Here is a 16,336-nt window from a genome sequence, read left to right on the forward strand (position 1 = left end):
TTCTAGCATCTTTACGTAAAATCAGATTTCAGGAGAAATTTATATACCACAGTTAAGTTTCATAAACAGTATGGAGAGTATGTGTTCTAAAAGGTAGGGAAACATAGGAACATGCTAAGGAAAATATACTGTATGACTTTTATAATAGGTTGCGGAAAGCATGGAAAATTAACGTATGCAAAGAAATGTCTTTATTAAAGCAAAGACAGGAAAATAGAAGATGCAGTGAAGAGTTTCGCACTATATTTACCTAGAAAGGTGTGCAGACCAACCCTGGCCACGGATCAGTCTAAGGACAGGAAATACCCCAAGGACAGTCATCTATGGGAAAGCAGGTGCAGATTGGACACCCCAGGACAGGACAGGAAAACCAGATTAGGATCAGGACAGGACCACCAAGGCACGACCAGCACCCGCAGTTTGGAAGCAACGCCTGCGCTCCACCCTCTCTGCAGCTATCAGTCAGAACCCCGATTGGATTAGCGAACTCCCCAGCAAAGTGCTCCGCCAGCACTTAAGGTTTAGTAAAACCTTAGAGTCTATGTAAAATTCGGACAGAGTGCTCCGCAGCGCTCTGTATTCAGTCACCTATTGAGTACGTTGGGTCAGTGACAGGTCAGCTATTCAGACAAGTCGGACAAATTGTCTAGCTAAACCTAGGCTAGTTATACTGTTTTCGGGTGAGTGTACCACCCCCCAAATGTTGCAAGTGTCAGAATCCCCAATTTCGATTGGTCCCCAAGTAGGAAAGGTCAACACATCAATCAGAACAAACTTCTACAAGCTTGTATTTGCATGTTATGGAACCGCCTAGCAGATTTGGGGTTCCCATGACCTATTCTGCAGAATACAATAGGAAAATATACAATTGTATCGAGTTAAGGACAGTTTAGCTCCATCCTTCTGGGTCAGAGGTTGTTTTCTCAGGAGCATCTTGACTGTGACTGCCAGCTGGCTGAGTTCCACTGCTCAAGGTTGCTTTCTCCCTGGCTGCGCGACATGCGCAGTAGGGACCTTCAAGATGGTTCACGTCTCACTCCGACCCCTCATTTATCGCGGTGCATGGAATGTAAGCGAAAACAAATTAAACATAGGAAATAAATGTTTTTACTACATATCATGAGTAGCTACTTTATATTTCTCACTATAAAAATATACTATGCTATTATGAATTAGTGCAACAGACAATAACACGAGAGCATCTGCGCAAGCTTCAAAATGTGAGTTTTCAGACAGCCATTTTAGAGGCGAATACGCATGCGCACATTTTCCCACCAGAACTGCAACTACGTCTCGTCACGTGAGTGTGACTAACGCATGCGCAGTAGAATATTCCCAAGCGGCGGCCATATTAAGACAAGGGTTATTCGTATTAGTAAAACACATAGGCAAGCATCACTAAGATACATGCATATCCAAAATAAAGGAAATTAGTAAAACATACGAGTTGTATTACAGGATTATAAATTATTCGAGGTTCTTGACTCAAGCAAGTCGCGTAATATGCGAAATCTTGCTCTATCAATACCCTGAACCCAGACCCAGAGTACTTGTTTCTAGTCCAGGGAGGACCTAGCTTGGTAGATGGGTTTGACTGTTCTCGTTGGAAGCAGGGTCAAGACTGATTTGTATATGGCTGGGTCCAAACTGGGGTGACTTACCAGGGAAAATAACAATGGATTAAACCCAGATATGTGACTGTATGTGAGTGTTTAAAACGTTCCAACACTCTGTCTATCATGTTATTTTGTTAAGTTGCAATGTGCTCCCTTTTTGGATAAGGATATGCCTAGTTGTGGGTCCCTTGCTCGTTGCACATCTGGATTCAAGCTAGCCTGGCTGATGAGGGGTGATACCCTGAAACAAGTCCCGGAATGCGTGTTTCCAGTCCAGGGAGGACCTAGCTTGGCAGTTTGGGTTGGACTTTTCCCATGGGAGCAGGTTCAAGACTGATTTGCATATGGCTGGGTCCAAACTGGGGTGACGTACCATGGATAATAACAATGGATTAAACCCAGGTCTGTTATTGTATGTGAGTGTTTGATAAGTTCCAACACTTTGTCTATCATGTTATTTTGTGATGTTGCTATGTTCGCCCTAAGTGTATAAGGGTATGCCTAGACATGCATCCCTTGCTTGCTGTACCACTGGATTCAAGCTAGTCTGGCTGATGAGGGGTGATACCCTGAACCCAGTCCCAGAATGTTTGTTTCCAGTCCAGGGAGGATCTAGCATGGCAGTTTGGGTTCGACTGCTCCCATGGGAGAAGGTACAAAACTGGTTTGCATATGGCTGGGTCCAAACAGGGGTGACGTAACAGGGATAATAACAATGGATTAAATCCAGGTCTGTGACTGTAGGTGAGTGTTTGAAATGTTCCAACACTCTGCCTATCATGTTATTTTGTGAAGTTGCTATGTGCGCCCTAAGTGTATAAGGGTATGCCTAGACATGCATCCCTTGCTTGCTGTACCACTGGATTCAAGCAAGTCTGGCTGATGAGGGGTGATATCCCGAAACCAGCCCCAGAATGCTTATTTCCAGTCCAGGGAGGACCTAGCTTGGCAGTTTGGGTTGGACTGTTCCCAGGGCAGCAGGTGCAAGAATGACTAGCATATGACTGGGGTGACATACCAAGGATGAGGTTTGCATATGGCTGGGTCCAAACAAGGGTGACGTAACAGGGATAATAACAATGGATAAAATCTAGGTTTGTGATTGTAGGTGAGTGTTTAAAATGTTCCAACACTCTGTCTATCATGTTATTTTGTGAAGTTGCTATGTGCGCCCTAAGTGAATAAGGGTATGCCTAGACATGCATCCCTTTCTTGCTGTACCACTGGATTCAAGCTAGTCTGGCTGATGAGGGGTGATACCCCAAAACCAGTCCCAGAATGCTTGTTTACAGTCCAGGGATGACCTAGCTTGGCAGCTTGTGTTAGACTGTTCCCATGGCAGCAGGTTCAATACTGACTTGCATATGGCTGGGTCCAAACTGGGGTGGCATACCAGGGATGATAACAATGGATTAAACCCAGGTCTGTGACTGTAGGTGAGTGTTTAAAACATTCCAACACTTTGTCTATCACATAATTTTGTGAAGTTGCTTTGTGTGTCCTAAGTGTATAATGGTATGCCTAGACATGCATCCCTTGCTTGCTGTACCACTGGATTCAAGCTAGTCTGCCTGATGAGGGGTGATGTCCAGAAAACAGTCCCAGAATTCTTGTTTCCAGTCCAGGGAGGACCTAGCATGGCAGTTTGGGTTGGACTGCTCCCATGGGAGAAGGTTCAAAACTGGTTTGCATATGGCTGGGTCCAAACAGGGGCGACGTAACAGGGATAATAACAATGGATTAAATCCAGGTCTGTGACTGTAGGTGAGTGTTTGAAATGTTCCAACACTCTGTCTATCATGTTATTTTGTGAAGTTGCCATGTGCGCCCTAAGTGTATAAGGGTATGCCTAGACATGCATCCCTTTCTTGCTGTACCACTGGATTCAAGCTAGTCTGACTAATGAGGGGTGATACCCCAAAACCAGTCCCAGAATGCTTGTTTTCAGTCCAAGGAGAATCTAGCATGACAGTTTGGTTTGGACTGTTCGCATGGGAGAAGGTTTAAAACTGGTTTGCATGTGGCTGGGTCCAAACAGGGGTGACGTACCAGGGATTATAACAATGGATTAAACCCAGGTCTGCGACTGTATGTGAGTGTTTGAAATGTTCAAACACTCTGTCCATCATGTTATTTTGTGAAGTTGCTATGTGCGCCCTATGTGTATAAGGGTATGCCAAGACATGCATCCATTGCTTGCTGTACTACTGAATTCAAGCTAGTCTGGCTGATGAGGGGTGATACCCCGAAACCAGCCCCAGAATGCTTATTTCCAGTCCAGGGAGGACCTAGCTTGGCAGTTTGGGTTGGACTGTTCCCAGGGCAGCAGGTGGAAGAATGACTTGCATATGACTGGGGTGTCATACCAAGGATGATAACAATGGATAAAACCCAGGACTGTGTCTGCAGGTGAGTGTTTAAAACTTTCCAACACTCTGTCTATCATGTTATTTTGTGAAGTTGCTATGTGCGCCCTAAGTGAATAAGGGTATGCCTAGACATGCATCCCTTTCTTGCTGTACTACTGGATTCAAGCCAGTCTGGCTGATGAGGGGTGATATCCCGGAACCAGTCCCAGAATGCTTGTTTCCAGTCCAGGGAGGACCTAGCTTGGCAGTTTGGATTAGACTGTTCCCATGGTAGCAGGTTCAATACTGATTTGCATATGGCTGGGTCCAAACTGGGGTGACATACCAGGGATGATAACAATGGATTAAACCCTGGTCTGTGACTATAGGTGAGTGTTTAAAATATTCCAACACTCTGTCTATCATGTTATTTTGTGAAGTTGCTATGTGCTCCCTAAGTGTATAAGGGTATGCCTAGACATGCATCCCTTGCTTGCTGTACCACTGGATTCAAGCTAGTTTGGCTGATGAGGGGTGATACCCCAAAACCAGTCCCAGAATGCTTGTTTCCTGTCCACGTAGGACCTAGCTTGGCAGTTTGGGTTGGACTTTTCCCATGGTAGCAGGTTGAAGACTGATTTGCATAGGGCTGTGTCCAAACTGGAGTGACGTACCAGGGAAAATAACAGTGGATTAATCCCAGGTCTGTGACTGTAGGTGAGTGTTTGAAATGTTCCAACACTCTGTCTATCATGTTATTTTGTGAAGTTGCTATGTGTGCCCTAAGTGTATAAGGGTATGCCTAGACATGCATCCCTTTCTTGCTGTACCACTGGATTCAAGCTAGTGTGGCTGATGAGGGGTGATACCCCAAAACCAGTCCCAGAATGCTTGTTTCCAGTCCAGGGAGGATCTACCATGACAGTTTGGTTTGGACTGTTCGCATGGGAGAAGGTTCAAAACTGGTTTGTATATGGCTGGGTCCAAACAGGGGGGACGTACCAGGGATTATAACAATTGATTAAACCCAGGTCTGTCACTGTATGTGAGTGTTTAAAACATTCCAACACTTTGTCTATCATGTTATTTTGTGTAGTTGCTTTGTGTGCCCTAAGTGTCTAAGGGTATGCCTAGACATGCATCCCTTGCTTGCTGTACCACTGGATTCAAGCTAGTCTGGCTGATGAGGGGTGATACCCTGAACCCAGTCCCAGAATGTTTATTTCCAGTCAAGGGAGGACCTAGCTTGGCAGTTTGGGTTGGACTGTTCCCATGGAAGCAGGTACAAGACTGATTTGCATATGGCTGGGTCCAAACTGGGGTGACGTACCATGGATAATAACAATGGATTAAACCCAGGTCTGTTACTGTATGTGAGTGTTTGAAAAGTTCCAACACTTTGTCTATCATGTTATTTTGTGAAGTTGCTATTTGCGCCCTAAGTGTATAAGGGTATGCCTAGACATGCATCCCTTGCTTGCTGTACCACTGGATTCAAGCTAGTCTGGCTGATGAGGGGTGATACCCTGAACTCAGTCCCAGAATGTTTGTTTCCAGTCCAGGGAGGATCTAGCATGGCAGTTTGGGTTGGACTTCTGCCATGGGAGAAGGTTCAAAACTGGTTTGCATATGGCTGGGTCCAAACAGGGGTGACGTAACAGGGATAATAACAATGGATTAAATCCAGGTCTGTGACTGTAGGTGAGTGTTTGAAATGTTCCAACACTCTGTCTATCATGTTATTTTGTGAAGTTGCTATGTGCGCCCTAAGTGTAAAAGGGTATGCCTAGACATGCATCCCATGCTTGCTGTACCACTGGATTCAAGCTAGTCTGGCTGATGAGGTGTGATACCCCGAAACCAGTCCCAGAATGCTTATTTCAGTCCAGGGAGGACCTAGCTTGGCAGTTTGGGTTGGACTGTTCCCAGGGCAGCTGGTGCAAGAATGACTTGCACATGACTGGGGTGACATACCAAGGATGATAACAATGGATAAAACCCAGGACTGTGTCTGTAGGTGAGTGTTTAAAATGTTCCAACACTCTGTCTATCATGTTATTTTGTGAAGTTGCTATGTGCGCCCTAAGTGAATAAGGGTATGCCTAGACATGCATCCCTTTCTTGCTGTACCACTGGATTGAAGCTAGTCTGGCTGATGAGAGGTGATACCCCAAAACCAGTCCCAGAATGCTTGTTTCCAGTCCAGGGAGGACCTAGCTTAGCAGCTTGAGTTTGACTGTTCCCATGGTAGCACTTTCAATACTGACTTGCATATGGCTGGGTCCAAACTGGAGTGACATACCAGGGATGATAACAATGGATTAAACCAGGTCTGTGGCTGTAGGTGAGTGTTTGAAACATTCCAACACTCTGTCTATCATGTTATTTTGTGAAATTGCTATGTGCGACCTAAGTGTATAAGGGTATGCCTAGACATGCATCCCTTTTTTGCTGTACCACTGGATTCAAGCTAGTCTTGCTGATGAGGGGTGATACCCGAAACCGGTCCCAGAATGCTTGTTTCGAGTCCAGGGAGGATCTAGCATGGCAGTTTGGGTTGGACTGTTCCCATGGTAGCAGGTTCAAGACTGATTTGCATAAGGCTGGGTCAAAACTAGGATGACGTACCAGGGAATATAACAATGGATTAATCCCAGGTCTGTGACTGTAGGTGAGTGTTTGAAACTTTCCAACACTCTATCATGATTTTTGTGAAGTTGATATGTGCACCCTAATTGGATCAGGGTATGCCTAGACATGCGTCACTTGCTTCAAGCACCCCTGAATTCAAGCTAGCCTGGCTGATGAGAGGTGATACCCTGAACCCAGACCCAGAGTACTTGTTTCTAGTCCAGGGAGGACCTAGCTTGGTAGATGGGCTTGACTGTTCTCGTTGGAAGCAGGGTCAAGACTGATTTGTATATGGCTGGGTCCAAACTGGGGTGACTTACCAGGGAAAATAACAATGGATTAAACCCAGATATGTGAGTGTCTATAACGTTCCAACACTCTGTCTATCATGTTATTTTGTTAAGTTGCAATGTGCTCCCTTTTTGGATAAGGATATGCCTAGATGTGGGTCCCTTGCTCGCTGCACATCTGGATTCAAGCTAGCCTGGCTGATGAGGGGTGATACCCCGAGACCAGTCCCGGAATGCGTGTTTCCAGTCCAGGGAGGACCTAGCTTGGCAGTTTGGGTTGGACTTTTCCCATGGGAGCAGGTTCAAGACTGATTTGCATATGGCTGGGTCCAAACTGGGGTGACGTACCAGGGATAATAACAAAGGATTAAACCCAGGTCTGTGACTGTAGGTGAGTGTTTAAAATGTTACAACACTGTCTATCATGTTATTTTGTGAAGTGGCTATGTGCACCCTAAGTGGAAAAGCGTATGCCTAGACATGCATCCCTTGCTTGCTGTTCATCTGGATTTAAGCTAGCCTGGCTGATGAGGGGTGATACTCTGAAACCAGTCCCAAATGCTTGTTTCCAGTCCAGGGAGGACCTAGCTTGGCAGTTCGGGTTGGACTGTTCCCATGGGAGCAGGTTCAAGACTGATTTGCATATGGCTGGGTCCAAACTGGGGTGACGTACCAGGGATAATAACAATGGATTAAACCTAGGTCTGTGACTGTAGGTGAGTGTTTGAAATGTTCCAACACTCTGTCTATCATGTTATTTTGTGAAGTTGCTATGTGCGCCCTAACTGTATAAGGGTATGCCTAGACATGCATCCCTAGCTTGCTGTACCACTGGATTCAAGCTAGTCTGGCTGATCAATCAGTGGTGATACCCCAAAACCAGTCCCAGAATGCTTATTTCCAGTCCGTAGCTTGGAAGTTTGGGTTGGACTGTACCCATGGGAGAAGGTTCAAGACTGATTTGCATATCGCTGCGTCCAAACTGGGATGACGTACCAGGGAAAATAACAATGGATTAATCCCATATCTGTGACTGTAGGTGAGTGTTTGAAACGTTCCAACACTCTATCATGTTTTTTTGTGAAGTTGCTATATACGATCTAATTGGATCAGGGTATGCCTAGACATGCCTCTCTTGCTTCATGCACCACTGAATTCAAGCTAGCCTGGCTGATGAGCGGTGATACCCTGAACCCAGACCAAGAGTACTTTTTTTCAGTCCAGGGAGGACCTAGCTTGGTAGATGGGCTTGACTGTTCTCATTGGAAGCAGGGTCAAGACTGATTTGCATATGACTGGGTCCAAACTGGGGTGACTTACAAGGGAAAATAACAATGGATTAAACCCAGATATTTGACTGTATGTGAGTGTTTGAAATGTTTCAACACTCCGTCTATCATGTTATTTTGTGAAGTTGCTATGAAGGCTTGTGAAGTTGCTATGTACTCCCTTTTTGTATAAGGGTGTGAGAAGTTGGCCTGGTATATGATGTTCAATATTCTAGTGAGCACCTTGTACCAGTCCAAACAACCCTTATGGTGATGGTTGTAAAGTCAACCTTATAGACTAGCTATCCTAGAGGCAGCATGGACACGCAGTCCTAGGCTAAAACTTCAGAGATAATAATAACATGAGCGGGAAGTTCCCATTACTCTAAGGGACCAAGAAATTCCAGTATAAACAAATGCCCGCAGAAACGCTGCTTATTATCAAATCATTTTATTCTCATATATGTTTTTATACGAAAAGACTTCATTACTTAAAAAAAAATTCATGTAGTGTTAGCCCAGAACAACAAAGAGCAGTTAAAACATTATGTACAGTAATCATTCATACCCTCAGGCATACACACATCCAGCCATCACCACGTACATCAAAAGAGGAAAAAACTACAAAACACATTTAAGACCAACAGATAGAGGAAAGCGCCGACGCGCGTTTCGGAAAAAGTACCACCATAGAGGATTCCTTCATCAGGGCGCAATTAAAGTTTTACAATTCAATTTCAAATTTTCTGGGCAACAAACAGCATATCGTAGCGTATCTGTCGGGTCCCAAATACAGTTATTCAACGGGAAGCCAGTTATGTAAACAACCCAGTACACGGAAGTAATGAACATGTACAATGTTGGGAATACTCAAAATTTTTTAAATATTCACATGAATCTGGTCGGAGGCAGCAGACCGATAGAGTTTAACACACTGGAACAGGTCAGGTGAGGTCTGTACTCGTAATATAAGGATATTTTTAATGAAGTGTAGCGGAGCTCTCGTACGTGTCTTCGACAGCAACCGACCAATAGGGATTACACACTCTGGAGCAAGCCAGGTGGAGTCTGTGGTCGCGTTAAAAGAGTATGATTTGAGAAATATAATGGAGCTCTCGTAAACGTCTGCGGCCCTCTGAAACCGGAAGGAAGGAGCATGTGAAGCAAGCTGTTTTACCATATGTAACCCCCTTGAATACCAAATGAAAGGACACCACACAGTTATATATAAAATATATATATGTATTTATTATAAACACAACCCCTCAGAACTCTTTATGAGGTCAGAGGCTAAAGCACATAACAAGATACCTAATTATCATACAATAAGTTGCACAAAATACAGTAGAGCCCTAGGGGCACGTAAAACCATATACTAAAATAGTGGTATAAGAACCACGTCACGAACGTAGGATAGGCCTAGGGCCTAGGGAATCGCTGGGGCTACTCTGTACTAACGAGAGTCAGGGATCAGGAGGCCCACGGGATACGTGTACAGTGTCTATTCACACACGCGAGTTACCATAGAGTTATATTGGGAACGAAAGAAATGGAAACTAGTTCTTTTAGGACACTTCCGGATGGACTAGGAGAAAGCTACTTAAAACTAAGACACTAGGATAGTCAATACCCACAGGAGCACCGAAGTACTCACGTTACCTCACCCACAGGAGTGTGTTGGGTTTCGTCGCTGATTCCTATGGAGACCTGTAAAAAGATGCTGCAGGCGACCAGGAGAGAAGTGTCCGGGTGGATCCAAGGGCGGATCGAGGATGTAGAGTACCTGAAAGCAGAGGGGACAGAGTCTGGGTCACTAGCCAGTGACAAGGAAGGAACCAGGAAGGAACCAGGCGATGTCGTGAAGCAATCAGGTGATGTAGTGAAGCTTGACTCTGCAGCAACGTGGACCAGGAGGCGTCGACGATGACCAGGAGCTGGATACGGACTGTCCCATGAAAGATCTCGCTGTTGGCGGCGTCGGCTTCCGTGGAGAAAAAGCACTATTATTTGTTGTCTAGTCTTTTTCTTTTTTCTTCTCCTGTCTTTTTTTTCCACTACACGAGAGAGAGTTGCCAATGATGATAATTGGGTACACTGGAAATTTTCAACCAGCAACCTTATTGGCAGTTCTACCGTGAGGGATTCTCTCTCGTTTCCCACATATTTTCATTTTCATGTATGGTGGGCTCTTCGGATGGTAGCGAATGTAGTTTGAAACATTTTAGAAATTACACTAAGATTGGGGCACATAAGTGGACTACATATGAGTTGGGTATTGTAAAAATTGAACAAACCCATCCTTCTGCCACAACAAGAACAGATAATTAGTGTTTCGAGGGTGAGGCCATATTTTTCCATACATATGTTGTACTGCACCATAGGATGAATTAGACCAAATTATAAGAGCTCGATGATAAAATGAATGGTGGAGTGTTCAAAAAACTGACTGGGCTAAATTTCATATTGTGTGTAAGTAGTTGTCGCAGCCAGCAACACAAACATGTGGCAGGGCCTACAGAAGTACTACAGCCAGGATTAGGATTCTAAGTGATAGATAGCATCCATTAAGTCAAAATGTTTTAAAAACGTGTTGTTTATGGCTTCCACATTAAGCTACCAAATCTACCTAAGTTATTATAAACCAGCTTAAGAAAATACACTATTACCAGTCCCAGTCATAGACACCTGGGAAATTCTTCAAATGCTCTAAAGGCTTGATTGTATTTTGTATCTGGAAAAAATGCATTTTATTATGTGGATTGATTTCCTGCAACTGACGATCAAAGCTTTTAGCCCACTAAAGAAGCATGTCATGGAAGAATCTCAAGAGCTTAAAGAAAAAACTGCCCTGCCTCCTTCTAGATTGACAAACATTAACTGAGGAAATCTCTTAATGTCAATTTTTAACTAGCATTGGATTCAGGTTGATTACATTGGCAGGACAAATGACTTTTTGACAATTATTCCTTTGGACTTTTTCCCATCAGTAGCCGTGAAATCTCTATCCAATTTTTGCTTGTCTAATTGGGAAATATTAATCCCTCCATACCATATGTTGATCCTCCCGATCTCCTGTGACTGGGGCCTCGCTTCCAGTTTTGTTTTCTTCTTTCGCCATCACCTTCTTCCATCTGCCACCTTCCTCTCCTTTATCTACTCCTCCTCTGATATACAGACACCAACCCCATTCATTCCTCTTCCTTCTAGTTTTCCAGTGATTTATATTTCTTTGATGGGAAGGATAACTTAATTCTTCATACCAGTCACTGGCCACACTCCGCCCCCTTAATTTGCATATTTAGGGTTTGATTTAGAGCTTGGCGGATGAGTTACTCCATCACAACATGCCAGATATCCTCTTCACCTTATTACAAGTGCCACAGGATATAATGCACTTGTAATCAGACTGAAGGGCTATCCGTCGCGTTTGTGATGAAGTAACCTGCCCGCTAAACTCTAAATTTGCAAATTTAGAATTTTACAGTTTTGTTAGGACAGTGGTCTCTCCCTTATTCTCTGGCATCTCCATTTATATTTCCTTTCTCTCCATCCTTACCATTTTCCCTTCTACCTGTCTTCCCAAATGAGGTTGATGGAGCAAGAATTCGCACGTAAAGCGGCTTGCTTGTATTCATGAACCTCGAATAACCTTAATGAACTAATTCAACCTTTTTTGTGTTACTAATATTGCACATTTTACATTACACAGGGTGTCCCAGAGACGCTTGCCTATGTGTTTATTAACATTAACAACGCTTGTCGTTAAAATGGCCGCTGCTTGGCGGGGTTCTCTTCTGCGCATGCTTTGGTCACACTCACGTGACGTGATGTACTCGCAGTTCTGGTGGTAAATGTTTGCTCATGCGCAGTACAGCTAAAATGGCCGCTTTGTCTTCTCATATGCTCCGTGCTTGCAAAGCTGCTTTTGCAAAGTTGTTTGTTTTGCATTTACCCTAACGCTATAGTTATTATAAAGTAAGGGGTATAGAGTAGCTATTCATGGTATACAGTGTATTCATTTTTTCTGTATTTCTAAATTGTTTTCGCGTACTTTTCATGTATCGTATTATATGGGGCCCGAGGAACACTCGTGATTCCATATTGAACAACCTTTCTGCGCATGACAGTCTTCTGCCGGTGGCATTGAAAACTTGCCAACCCGAAGTCCCAGCCAAGATGTGCCTGGGAAGATGCACCTTCGCCTAGCAGAAGAAGCTGAATTGTTTTCAATGTATCATATTTCATAGATGTACTATTGTAATAAGAGAGTTAGGTCATGGGAACCCCAAATACAAATAGGCGGTCCCAGATCATGTAAATGTAGGCTTGTAGAAATAAAATGTGATTGGTGTGTTGACCTATCCTACTTGGGGACCAATCGAAATTGGGGATTCTGACACTTGCAACATTTGGGGGGTGGTACACTGACCCGAAAATAGTATAACTAGCCTAGGTTTAGCTAGAGAAATTGTCCGACTTGTCCGAATAGCTGACCTGTCACTGACCAAACGCACTCAATAGGTGACTGATACAGAAGGCTGCGGAGCACTCTGTCCGTAATTTCCATAGACTCAAGCGGGGTTTTGGAAACCTTAAGTGCTGGCGGAGCACTTTGCTGGGGAGTTCGTTAACCCAATCGGGGTTCTGACTGATAGCTGCAGAGCGGGTGGAGCGCAGGCGTCGCTTCGGAACTGCGGGTGTTGATCTTACCTTGGTGGTCCTGTCCTGATCCTAATCTGGTTTTCCTGTCCTGTCCTGGGGTGTCCATTCTGCACCTGCTGGCCTACTGGTGACTGTCCTTCCTTGGGGTTCCTCCTGTCCTTAACTGACCCGTGGCCAGGGTTGGTCTTCACACCATACTAGGTAAATATAGAGCTGAGACATCTATTCTGCATCTCCTATTTTTCCTTTCTTTGCTTTAATAAAGTCATACTCTTGCATATTTGACCTTCCATGTTTTTCGCACCACTAAATGAGCAGGTCATATCTTATTGTTGTTATTTTATCATATTCCATTGTCTTACCCATCCTTTAAGTACATTCCTTTTTAGTTCGTGAATATATAGATGTTCCTTTTATTTACCCATCCTTTAGTAAATTCAAGTAATTGCACTGTTTTATTAGTATGGTTTATCCTTACTTTACCTATGGTTCCTCTTCATGGGGAAATATTTCACTGTGAAATTCTAGTATGTTCCTTATTTTTCCCGTCCTTCAGACAACATACTGAGTCTAAACTCTGAAACCTATTTTAGTATGTTTTCTGTTCTTACCTTCCTTTAGATTCATAATGGTTGGCTTGATTTACTTTCTATATGGATATGTGCTCTTTATAATCTTAGTCATTGATAGTTTAATTGCTGTTAACCTCATGCTTCCTGAAATTGAAGAAAAGTAGATAAAGGTTTTAATACTTCCAGAGTCTGTGATTATTTTATGAGTGCAAATATAAAAAGGTATTTTGGTGTCTGCCTTTCTTTTACAGCTAGCTCCCTGATCCATTGAGATCATAGGTACCCATAACAGTGGATTGGTAAGTCGGGTACAGTAGGAATAAATAGGAAGGAACAAGGGATACTGGTAGTAGAGTGTAAGGTCACCTGATTAATAAATATGGTAAATTGAAATATATGGGCCCGAGACGTATATGGTAAAATTGTTGGTTAGGTGACCTGCGCGCTCTATCAGTATTTTTCTGGTAGCAGAGCTATGGTTAGGGACTAGTTAAAGTTAGGTAGGACTAGTTAAGATAGGTAGGTAGGTTATATGCTGCTAAAAGTTCATTTGCTGCTAAAATATTGTTCAATCGTACTGTTTTAAATTGTTGTGAAATTGCTATGAAATGTTTTTAATTGTTTTTCTTGCTGCTATATTGATGAATGTACTAATAAACTTGTTAGTGATTGTTATATGTTTGTCTGGAATCCCCGGGGAATTGAATAAGCGGGTGGTGAGGAGAATCCACGCCGTAGTGAGGTCAGTGGCTTGAGGAAAATTGGTGCAGGTTAAGCAGAACTGGAAGCACTAATTAGGGTTTTCTGAATGTATGATTGAATAAATGGTAGCAAAGAGTTCGCTGGCAAAACTTCTATTGTGATATAACCTAGTAAGGGTCACACGGAAGGAGTAGCAGGTTCGTCTAAGCTTGATTGATAGCAAAGGAGTTCACTGGTGAAACTTTTGGCTTAGTATATATCCCGCAGTGGATGAGTCGAAGAAGTAGCAGGTTCACTAATGCTTGTGTGAAGAGTAGGCAGAAGGGATCTACTCGCAGTATTTGAAAAGTAAATGGAAGTAGTTTACTTGCAGTGAAACAAATCTTTTCTTTCTCGACACTCGAGTACAGTGGCGAATGTGTTTACGTTGTTAATTAAACTGAGCACTAGCACTTTAAAGGGTAGAGAACAAAGCGTTTCTTACCTTGTGAAGGAGGGAGTCAGTTGCGGAGCTGCGCTGACGTCACTCTGTGCCGCGCTGGTATTGGTAGAGACCGCGGGTGTGTAGCGGAGCTGGAATTGTAAAGGAGGGGTGAGTGCCGAAGCATGAGAACCTGTCTCGCGAAAAGGCCGCGCACCCATTGGTCGAGGTTATTTGAAATCGCGCATTTGATTGGTTGCACGAAAATAAAAGACGCGATTGGATTGGAAGTGATTTTGTAAACAAAGTCGGATGCAGAAAATCGTATGTGGCATACGTATAGGCCAGAGACTAGACCTGATCCAAGACATTTAGGGTTTGAGAAGGATCAGTGGAAAGGTCATAACACCAGCATTATGTACGGAAATAAGAGAAAATTGACTCTTGTAAACAAAGTGAAGAATTATTTAAAAAAGGACAAGCCTATCAAAACTGGAGAAGGAGTTGTCATTCCGCCACCTAATACTCCCGCATCTTTCATGATGTTTGATAAAGGGTACCACTCATGTGTATGGTTGGAAAATTGGGTTGAATACACGAAGAATGACGGAATTTTGGCTTTTCCATTAGAAGGTACATTCAATGGCAGGATTCTATTCAATTTGAGAACCCGAATGAATGATTTACATCCCAGACCTAGATTGACCCAGTACGAAGCCCTAGAGGAATGGGAGATAGAGGCTTTTGAGAGAGACAAGCCCCGAATGGATAAAGGGTTAACCAAATGGTATCCTAAAGTACAACAAGAAACCCGGGAGAAAAAAATGAAACAGAGACAGAACATGATAGTAGAAGAATTGTACCCTATGATGGCTCTAGGAGAACCCATGGGAGAGAAAAGGACAGAGAAAACAAAACATTTAGTGACCAGTGGGGATTCAGATGATGATTATTTGGACGAAATATTGATGAAGAACCCACCTCCTTATAATGAGGGGTTAAGACCCATAGGTGCCAGAGATACCTGTCTAAGACCACCTTTTAGTGGAGAGTCAAGATATTCAGGTGAAAGAGATTTCTGTCCAAGACCTCCTTACGAGGATAAGACAAGACCCTTAAGTACAGGAAATCCGTTCTCAAAACCTAATTACGGTGAAGGACCGAGTATGACGCATCCTACTGCCCCAAGTTATGCCCCAACTTTGACTCCGCAGGTATTGCACGAGAACTCTCTGAAAAGGGTATTGCAGGAAAAAGAGCGAGAGGCTCTAGTCAAACAAAGAACAGAATTAATTCAGAAAATCTCCCAGCTAAATACAAGTCCTGAAGCCCTGACCATCCCAGTAACTATTGGACCAGTCGTTCCTTTGTATGGGGATAAACAGGGGTGTCCAAAGACTCCAATTATTACCCCAGCTGTAGTGCAGCCGAGAAAAGAGCACTTAATTGTAGATGATCAGGTGAGTGAATGTGAATCTGAGATTTCTTTAATGGATTTACCGATCAGGGAACTAGGAAAGGGGTCGCAGAGAAGAAACACTCTTTTCGCTTCAGGAGAAATTCTAATGGAATCAACTTCAGGTACTAAAAATGTCACTGTAGTGACTCCTGAAGAAATTGAAAGATGGAGTTGAGAATTAGAGAGACAAACTCCTCAGTCAAAACCATTAGATATTTACAATTTAAGAATAGAATTGGAAGAACTGATGGCTGGAAATGTGGGGTTAGACAGACTAAATACCTTTTCGGAAGAAGAACTGTTGTTTATCTGTAAGAGTATCACCCGTAATACCAGGGTGTTCCATGAGAAATTAATGGACACCACG

This window comes from Lissotriton helveticus, chromosome 11, assembly GCF_964261635.1.
Source record: "Lissotriton helveticus chromosome 11, aLisHel1.1, whole genome shotgun sequence".
NCBI classification, from domain to species: Eukaryota; Metazoa; Chordata; class Amphibia; order Caudata; family Salamandridae; genus Lissotriton; species Lissotriton helveticus.